The sequence below is a fragment of the Montipora capricornis genome, chromosome 10, assembly GCF_036669925.1.
Source record: "Montipora capricornis isolate CH-2021 chromosome 10, ASM3666992v2, whole genome shotgun sequence".
NCBI classification, from domain to species: domain Eukaryota; kingdom Metazoa; phylum Cnidaria; class Anthozoa; order Scleractinia; family Acroporidae; genus Montipora; species Montipora capricornis.
In genome coordinates, this window is record NC_090892.1 from 24,001,719 (window position 1) to 24,011,718 (window position 10,000).

Sequence of the window (10,000 nt, forward strand, 5' to 3'; positions counted from 1 at the left end):
TGAAAATGGTGTCAATAAAAAGAAAATTTATCAGTGATTTAAAATATGTATGTAAAGGAAACCTGTCGGTTTCAGATGATTTACTCAAAAAGCCCTGGTGTCTGAAGCACTTTGCAAACTGAACAACAGTAATAATACAGGTATTCATGACGGCGTCACATGCTGGAAGCATGCAACAATTACTATGGAGCGCCAGTGATCAGTGAAACAACAAATACATGCACTGTTCTGTTTCTTTACAAACAACAGTAAACAATCTGCCGTTTAGCAGGTGGATTTCATCTGTGTGATTGGACAGAAACAACATTCCTGACATTTTTCAGGTGTTCACAGTTTTTCTGGTCGCACTGTAAAAATAGGTAGGGAACTGCAAACTTAAGGGTGTGTCAATTTGCATTTTTGGAACATACATGTACTTTACGACAAGTACGAGAGTGTTAAGCTGCTCAAGTTGTCAACTCGAGTAGCTGAATTATCAACAATAAATTTTATTCTTCTTAAGCACTACAATAACTGAAAGCTGACCAGTTTGAAATCAGTGCCTATTGCCTAATAACTGTAGATACGAGAGCAATAGACTGAATTCGTTATAAATTATCCACATTCAGCCATGGCTACGAGGCTTTATGGTCAAATTTCATAGCTCAGTCCTGTTTTCTTTGTCTCACAAGTCTCAAGGGAGATTTCTAAACAAAATGATATTCAAATTTATCTGTAGAGCCTCATAGCCATGTGTGAATATTGATCTATCCGACGCAGAGTTTTGTATGGAGCCGCATGTTAGTGCACCACCTCTGTGCAAAACAACATGGCAGCCAGAAATCACGAACATCTGGACATTACTTAGCGATGAAAACGCTACATTTCGCTCATGAGATATAATACATGTGTATGAAAACATCTTCTTATGTACTTGAAACGCTCAGACTGCGAGATTCATGGACACAGACATTTTTTTTTAACCAAATAACTTTGTATCAAGGTGTCACGCAAGGTGACAATTCGAAACCTCGTACAGATATACATTCAAAACACTTCTAGAATTTGATGACCTCAGCGTGAAAACTATCTACAGCTTGAGTTGTTGTATGCATTACCCTTCGTCCCTTTAACACTTTTGTGGGCCATGACTCATACAATAAAACACTTCGACTACAGGACTGCGTTAGCAGATGTAAGTGAGCGCGGGTATTCTGAAATTTAGCCACGGAAAAAATTCTGCCAACCTCTCCTCTCCCTTCACGAGTACTATCAAGTTCGATACACAAAAGTAGAGAATAAATGCTAAGATATAAATTTGAGGAGAAAATGAAACATGACAACAATCTCACCCAAACGTCAGCTCAACACGTACTTCCTTCGAGCTGTTGTTCCTTTTCGGAGGTGACAAAGATGATGTGCGGTCTGATGAGGGAAACTTCTTAGCAAAAACCAAATGTACGCGCGCCATCTATTAAATCATCAGCTGAGATGTTGAGTATGCAACATGTGCAACATTCCAAAACTGACGATGGTTAGTGGTCACACTTAAGAGAAACACAGTGTTAGCTCTCTGGTGTTTTGAATACCTTGGGGAACATTGAACAAAAGGACTTGATCTTACCTATCCTAACGCGACCGTAACTCAGGCGGTGTCCGACACGACCCTCAAAGGTTCATGGGTAAAAACGTGCCATCGCGCATTTCCTTCCAGACAAGATCGAAAATTGAAAATTTAATACTAGTACAGACGTTTCGGCAAAACTACCGTCGTCAAGGTAATAAACGGAAAAAGGGTTTGAAAATAGCATATACAAACTAATAAATAAAGGGGGTAGTTTCTAAAGAAACTGTTGTGCTGCGTCGGTAGGGAAGTAGTACACAAAAATTTGGTTTTATCAACGGAGTTGATAATGTAAATTGACCACCGTACAGGGATTCTAAAAGCTGACGTTTCGACCGTTAGCCCTTCGTCAGAGCGAATCGTTATGGGTTGTGTGGGGTTTTTATAGCGGAGTAACATGGCAAAGTGAAAAATAGGAATACATGTACATTAGTTAAATGAAAAGCGCTCGTTAATGGCCGTTGGACTGGATCGGACCGGATCGGATCGGATCGGATCGGATTGACAAAGCTCGGACCGGATCGATAACACCAGACAGCGTGCTCGAATTCTGTGTCCCTCTCTCTTGTGTAGTCGTCTCCTCATTTACTTGAGACAACTCGAAATGTTTTTTTTCCAAAGGTGATTACAGATTCCGAAGCGGAATTATGAATACTACGATGTGACGAATTGACTGCTTACACAACGGTCTTCTTTTTCAAACATGAAAACTGACGACAAAACTTTACTTTACCCCAGTCCCTTCTTATTGCACAATATCCTGATTTAGCAACAGAACGGGAATGTCAGTTGACGATGGCGAGCGCAGCAAAAATATCCATATTGCTTCATATTAGAGTAGAATCCCATCTATTGTGCGGGCTCTCCTTTCGTCAACAGACTCTCCCTTTCTCTTGCTAAATCAAGCTATTGTGCAATTGTCAGGGACTGTGGTAAAGTAAAAAATTGTTGTCAGTTTTCATGTTTGAAGAAGAAGATCGTTGCGTACGCAGTCAATTCACTTATTGACGTCAATTCGTCACATCGTAACTTTCATAATTTTGCTTCGGAATCTGTAATCACCTCTCGAAAAAAAACATTTCGAGGAGTCTCAATAAATTAGGAGACGACTACAGAAGAGAGAAAGGCACAGAATTCGACTTCTCCTGTCTTCAGCACGTTGTCTCGTGACCATCTACTTTTGGCGGGGATTTTGTTATTTTTGTCAATCCGATCCGATCCGATCCGGTCCGATCCAGATTTTGCCAACGGCCTTCGTTGAGAGACGAGTTCACGCTCTTAAGTGCATCATGGTTAATCAGGGCAAGATGGGGAAAAATTCAAAGGTTTGTACGTACCGGTAAGTTCAAAAAGATGAAAAGTATTCATAATATGTAATTTTGGGTTTTTTGTTTTCGAAAACAGAAGATAGGCCCTCAAAGGCCCTCAATGGCTGTTGTAGAAATTATTTTATTAAAAAGAGTTTCTGCCATACATTTTCTGTTATTCTAAAGGGACAAAATTTACAGAGAATGTATGGAATTCCAAAGAACGGATACCAAGTCTAGTTCATCTCAGTTGTGAACATGAACTTATTTAACGACGAAATGATATGTGAAATGGCTCATATGTGAACTGCGGATATGAAATCAAGTGAAGCTATGATCCTTGCAGTTATGAACTCAATTTTTGCAATTCAGTGCGTAAAGAAGCCTGAAAATTTCAGGACTTCAACGGGGTTTGAACCCGTGACTTAAAGCAATTGCAAAAATTGCTTTCATAACTGCGAGGATCATAGCTTCGCTTGATTTCATATCCGCAGTTCATATATGATCCATTTCATATATCATTTCATCGTTGATTCATTCCTCACGGGAACATTGGAACTCAGCAAGAGAAAATGAGGGGACAGAGAGGGAGGCTCGCAGTCCAGCCCTTGGGATATGTCATGTCCACGAAAGCTATTTTAAGACGAGCGGAAGTGTTTTTTCTAACGGAAGTCTGTCTTCCGAGACGTCCGCATGCATTTTGAAAAGACATGATGAATATTTATTCATCAACCTTCCACGTGCGCCGCCATTTTCTCTTTTCATGAAGAACCTGAGAGCGAGACAAGACTGCATGCGGACGTCTCGGAAGACAGACTTCCGACTTCCGCTCGTCTAAAAATAACTTTCGTGGACATGACATATCCCGGCCAACGCCCTGAGACTCCCTCTCTGTCCTCTCATTTTCTCTTGAACTCAGAAATTACCATCTCCCAACGTCAGTGGCTTCATAGCTCATGAATGAAGGGGTAGTTTCTAAAGAAACTGTGGTGCTGCGTCGGTGGGGAAGTAGTATACAAAAATTTGGTTTATCAACGGAGTTGATAATGTACATTGACCACCGTACAGAGATTCTAAAAGCTGACGTTTCGAGCGTTAGCCCTTCGTCAGAGCGAATCCTTTTGCCTTCAGTTGGTTAGGGCGCTGCACCGGTATCGCGAGGTCACGGGTTCAACCCCGTTGAAGTCCTGGATTTTCAGGCTTCTTTACGCAATTGCAAAAATTGCGTTATAACTGCGAGGATCATAGCTGCATTTGATGAACGTATTTGTTTGGTTTATGAAGGCGAAAGTCTATAAAGTAGAGTCATGTAGAGTATATTTTGCCTTGAATTTCCATACAAACCTTTGAATTTCCCGCCATGTTGCCCTGATTACCCATGATGCAATCAAGAGCGTGAACTTGTCTATAGCGTGGGGATTAAGGGTGCCGATTTAGAAAATTCCAGAAAAATTTCATCTTCCACATGAGCACCCTTAATCTCCGCGGTATTACAGAACGCTTTTCATTTAACTAATGTACCACCAATAGCGTAGCTCCTATTCCACTACAAGGGTTAACGCTCGAAACGTCAGCTGTTAGAATCCCTCTACGGTGGTCAATTTACATTATCAACTCCGTTGATAAAACTAAATTTTTGTGTACTACTTCCCTACCGACGCAGCACAACAGTTTCTTTAGAAACTACCCCCTTTATTTATTAGTTTGTATATGCTATTTTCAAACCCTTTTTCCGTTTATTACCTTGACGACGGTAGTTTTGCCGAAACGTCTGTACTAGTATTAAATTTTCAATTTACAGCCGGGCAATCGATCTTGTCTGGAAGGAAATGTGCGATGGCACGTTTTTACCCATGAACCTTTGAGGGTCGTGTTAGGGAGTTGACTTCAGTGTCCTCCAGTGGAACATCAAGTCCTTTGTCCAATGTTCCCCCAGGGATTCAAAATACCAGAAAGTTAACACTGTGTTTCTGTTAAGTGTGACCACTAACCATCGTCAGTTTTGGAATGTTGCACATGTTGCATACTCAACATCTCAGCTGATGATTTAGATGGCGTACATTTGGTTTTTGCCCATTGCAAGCAAGTAAAGTTGATTCCATTAGGCGCTAGGGTCTTTAAATTAAAAATAAAGCGCACCTCTTGTCTTTTGCGTGTTTGTTCATGCCTAAACTGAGTCTGTGCGTAAGACCAGCACTCGCATGTCCTCCTTTGAATGATCTGCTTCACGGAAATGGTGGGGCACGGGAAGGTCTGCTTTGTTGTGAATAACGTCACGCCTGTGTTCTCCAGGACACCTACTCGTCTCCCCAATGTACACCAATCCCGGACAAGTTATACACGAAATGGAATACAATAAGTTCGCGGATTTGCACGTGAAACGCCCCCTCACTGTAAAAACGTCCCCGGCCAGTTGGTTGTTATGCTTGCATCAGGATTTGTACGGTTGTATGCACACGTGCAACCATACAAATCCTGATGCAAGCGTATAAACAATCAACGGGGGTGTTTTTACAGTGAAGGGGCATTTCACGTGCAAATCCGCGAACTTATTGTACTGCATTTCGTGTATAAAATGTCCAGGATTGGTGTACATCGGGAGACAAGTAGGCGTCTTGGAGTTTTAGTTATTCATCTTTATCACCAAACAACTCTGCTCAAGAGTTTCTTGTTTTTTTTTTATTATTATTATTAGTCACGGAGCCTGATGGCACATAGCAACCATTGTCGCATCCTCCGTCCCATGGTCCTCTCTCTTCCTCCTTCGAGGGAGGATCCTGGGAATGAGACACGCTTTCGGTCAACGAAAAATTCCTCAATTCTCCAATACAAGACTCTTTCGAGCTTCTTCGCTATTAACAACACCCATAATGATATTCGATGTTGAAATACATTTATAATGGGCATTTCATGGCTGGTTGAGCGGTTTCACGTGCGATTATGTAATCTCTGATGCTACATTCTGGTTTGGCGCGAAAATAATTCATTCTACCTCAGTTTTCAGCGGAACCACGAAGAAGTGAACGGCCTACCCTCCCACCCAAAAATCATGTGGGTATCTTCAACGCTCCCTTCGCCAAGCTGTCCCAGCTTGGCTTAGTCCGCTGATCAATCTTTTTTTCCCACACCTTATTCCAGGTTGTACCTGAGCATGTGAATGTTGGTGATTATATATTTTCTGCTGGTATGCGTTGATTACAGTTCATTAGCAGTTTGTTTCATCGTTTATTCACTTCATTTCTCTGTAGGACACGCCCGCATGGGGCGTGTCCCTTGGGTATTCCTGATTGGTGTGGCTTCAATATTTATAGACTGTTCAGAGTGATTTAGTCCTCTCTCTCTTGCTTTCCATGCTGACATTGAACTTGTAGCTGGGTAATTAATATGACGGCTCGATTGGAAGCAGAAGTTTTAACTACTCCGGCGCCCGAAGTCTCGGAAAACTCTTCATCAAAGCAAGAACAATCAAATCCACCTTTGGTCAATCAAGTTTTCTTTCTGTTCAAAACCTGATCTGGCATCTCCGAACTTGAGGAAAAAAGCAAGCAGCTCGAAGGAAAGTCGAAAGTCGATAAGGAAGCCGCCGAGTTTAAATTCAAGGGTAATAGGAAACAGTTTGAGTTAAATGCGCAATTGGACCACATCTTTGGTCAGCTAGAGGTCAGCTTGAATGAACCGCAAGAGGTCCGCAAGCTGGTAGCAGAAGGAGGACAGCTCATAAAGAAACAACAAAAGTTAATAAAGCTCGCAGACAGAAGTAAAGACGGGTGGCTGGTAGTGCAGGAATACGAGTCGGACGAGCTTGCTTCCAACTCTGAAGATGAGAAGAAAATTCGGAAGGCTAAATTATCGGCTGAAAAGAAAAGGAAGGAATCTAAGGCTAGTTCTGGCAATGCTTCTAAAAAGTTTAAATCTGCTAGCGATGTTCGGCTTTTTCGCGGTAAGACCTTTTATTTTCTTTGTGATGTCTCCCTTCGGGAACGTTCTCAAAAACAATATGTCTTCTCTGCATTATCCAAAATTCTTTTGAGGAAACAATTTTAGATCTCTTACATTCGTATCGGGTGGTAGAAGTTTAAGCTCCCCCCTATGCGGTTAACCCCTTATATCTGTGTCCGTTCAACCCAATGGGAAGAAGAGATTCAAATTAGATTTAAGGTACGTTAATAAACATCTTATCAAACAAAGAGTCAAGTACGAAGACTGGAAGATAGCCTTGTCTTATTTCCAAAAGGGAGCTTTCATGATTTCGTTTGATTTAAAGAGCAATTACCACCATATTGATATTTGCCCAGATCATCAGACTTTCTTAGGTTTCGCGTGGAAGTTTTCAGGTGATACTGAGTTCAGGTATAATTTCGTATTTACTGTTTTGCCTTTTGGATTCGTCTCAGCCCCTTTTATATTTACAAAGTGTCTTAAGCGACTCGAAATATATTGGAGGATCCATGGGATCAGTGTTGCGCTATTCCTGGACGACGGTTGCATGGTTAATTGATTCTGATCAAGCCTCCTGTGCAGCGTTAGCTGCCTGTGTTAGATCCGATATATGGAAAGCCGGTTGTATTACCAAGGACGAGAAGTCCCAGTGGACTCCTTGTAAGGTCATTGAGTGGTTAGGTATAGTTTGGGACACTATTCTCGGAAGTATTGGAATTTCGGATAGACGCCTGTCTAGTATTGCGGACTGTGTTCAAAGAATGTCGCAAAAACGTTTTATGGTATCCGCTAGAGAATTAGCTTCCCTTGTGGGTAAAATAATTTCCGCTGGTGCAGTGTTTGGGAACATTTCCAGAATTATGACCAGATATTGCACAATATCTGTTGCAGCAGCCCAGGATCGGGATTCGACGTTTACTTTGGATCAGTATTGTATAAGAGAAATTAAGTTTTGGGAAACCAATTAATTTGGACAGAGTGAATTTGGAAAGCATTGTAGATTGTCCGTTCAGACCGTCTAAATATGTTGTTTATTCTGACGCTAGTGCCACAGGATGTGGTGCACATTTAAATGTTGACGGTGAACAGGTATGTCATAAGCAATGGGATGTACACGAGTGTGGCATGAGTTCTACTTGGAGGGAGTTAACAGCTATTGTATTTGCTCTAGAGTCATTTTTGCCTCGTCTTAAAGGCTCTTACATCAAATGGTTTTCCGACAGTCAAAATGCCTGTAGAATTATCTAAGTTGGAAACATGAGGAAAGATTTACATGTTATAGCCCTAAGATTTTTCAATTTTGTGTTGATAATGGAATCACATTGGAAATCCAATGGATTCCCCGAACTTATTATTTCCCGGAGCGTATTATTGCTGGAGACGATTGGCAAATCACAACTCCCTTTTTTGAATTCCTGGATTATATTTTGGGGCCACATACAGTAGACTGTTTTGCCAATTTCTATAACAAGAAAGTCAACAAGTTTTATTCCAGATTTTCGAACCCAGGATGTGGCGGAGTGGATTTCTTCGTCCAGAATTTGACAGGGGAAAATTGCCTTGTTGTTCCCCCGGTAAATTTAATCCGTAGAACAATTCACTATTTGTATACATCCAAGGCCGTGGCTACTTTAGTGTCGACGTTTACAGAGATGGCAATAAGGTTTATATTAAGAGGTTATTTAATAAATGTTGTCCTGTTGCCCTTCTAGAAAGGTACATTTTGATGGCTGAGGTAGATCTTAACAGCAATTTACCACTCTTTAGACCTTAAGATTGTTCAGTCAAAGCTTCCAATACTTACAAGTTGTATGGAAGTAAGCTCTCGAACAGGAGGTGTAGGGAGATATTTAAGAATTGTCTCAAGGAACTTGGCTTAGATTACAAGTTTTATGGCCTGCATCACTTGAGATCGGGAGGGGCCACCCCCCTGGTTAGTAACAGCACCAACTTATCAGAACGCTTACTTAAATTGCACGGTCGCTGGAAGTCGAACTGTGCTTATAAGGACATGTATGTCCTTGAAGACGTATCTAAACATTTAGAAATAACTGCTAATTTGGGATCGTAATTTGGGATTGTAATTAAACTGGTATGAGTGGGCTGGAAGAGTAGAGAGAGAACTGAAAATTCATCGTCATGTGCTAACGTCCTCCAAAGAACCTTGAATTGGTCATTTCACGTCGTCATTTAGGAGATGACGCCAAAGAAATGTACCAAAGTGTAAAACGCACATGCAGAGCGTGCAGAATCATTGTTTTTGCTCACTAAACCTGTTGTTTTGTAGCGTCGTCGATGCAGTCAGCGTCGTCGTTTCGTAAGCTCCCTAATTTCACTTGCATTTTGTCAAAATTCTGATAATTTCCTGAGCCTTTAATTTCCCTCGCCTAAAGGCTCGGGAAATTATCAGAATTTTGACAAAACGCAAGTGAAATTATTTCCTAATTTCACGAGAAAGCCATTTCATTACCTATTAATTTAATGTCGTGGGTGACAAATTACGCTCACAACAGTAATTGTTTTTACTGGTTATATTGTATCGAAAACCGAGAACATTAAGAAGAATACAGTTTTCGTATAAAGCATACATTTTTGCTAAAGTTCGTAATTTTCTGAGTTTCTTCACAAAAATACCTTTCGAATTCTTCGTGCCTGTTCATAAAGGCCGGGACACACTAGGCGATAAGTCGCTGCGACACGTCGCGGGGACAAGTCGCCGCAACAAATCGCCTTGTGTGACACGGTTAATTTCATGAAAATCATTGTCGCTGCGGCAGAATTTTGTCGCCGCGATCAGTCGCGCGAATTCAAACCAGTTTGAATTCGTGCGACTAGTCGCAACGACAAAATTAGCGAAAGCAGCGTTGTAGCATCGTGTGTACACTTCCCGCAACAAGTCGCTGCGACAAAATATAAATGAACCAATGAGAGAGCGTCATATGGTCAGCCATATTGAATTAGAAAACTAGTTCACATTCCCCCTCATACGAGATCACTGCGTGTGCTCCGAACAGGCGTCGTGTCGCAGCGACTTGTCTTGCAAGTAGTACACATGGAGCAACTTGTCGCAGAGACATGTCGCTGCGACTTGTCGCCTAGTGTGTCCCGGCCTTAATGTTTCAAAGTTAAGGCAACTGTTGAATCTTTCTCA

The 10,000-nt window shown here is 41.4% G+C and overlaps 1 long non-coding RNA gene across 2 annotated transcripts in view; it reads right to left on the reverse strand.

Moving 5' to 3' along the window:
* Nucleotides 1-1,633, reverse strand: part of LOC138021444 (uncharacterized) — a 34,356-nt gene extending 32,723 nt beyond the window's left edge. For both annotated transcript variants that reach the window (XR_011126374.1, XR_011126373.1), the window contains exon 1: nt 1,332-1,633. This is a non-coding gene — a long non-coding RNA (uncharacterized lncRNA). The remainder of the gene's footprint in view (nt 1-1,331) is intronic.
* Nucleotides 1,634-10,000: the final 8,367 nt, after the last annotated feature.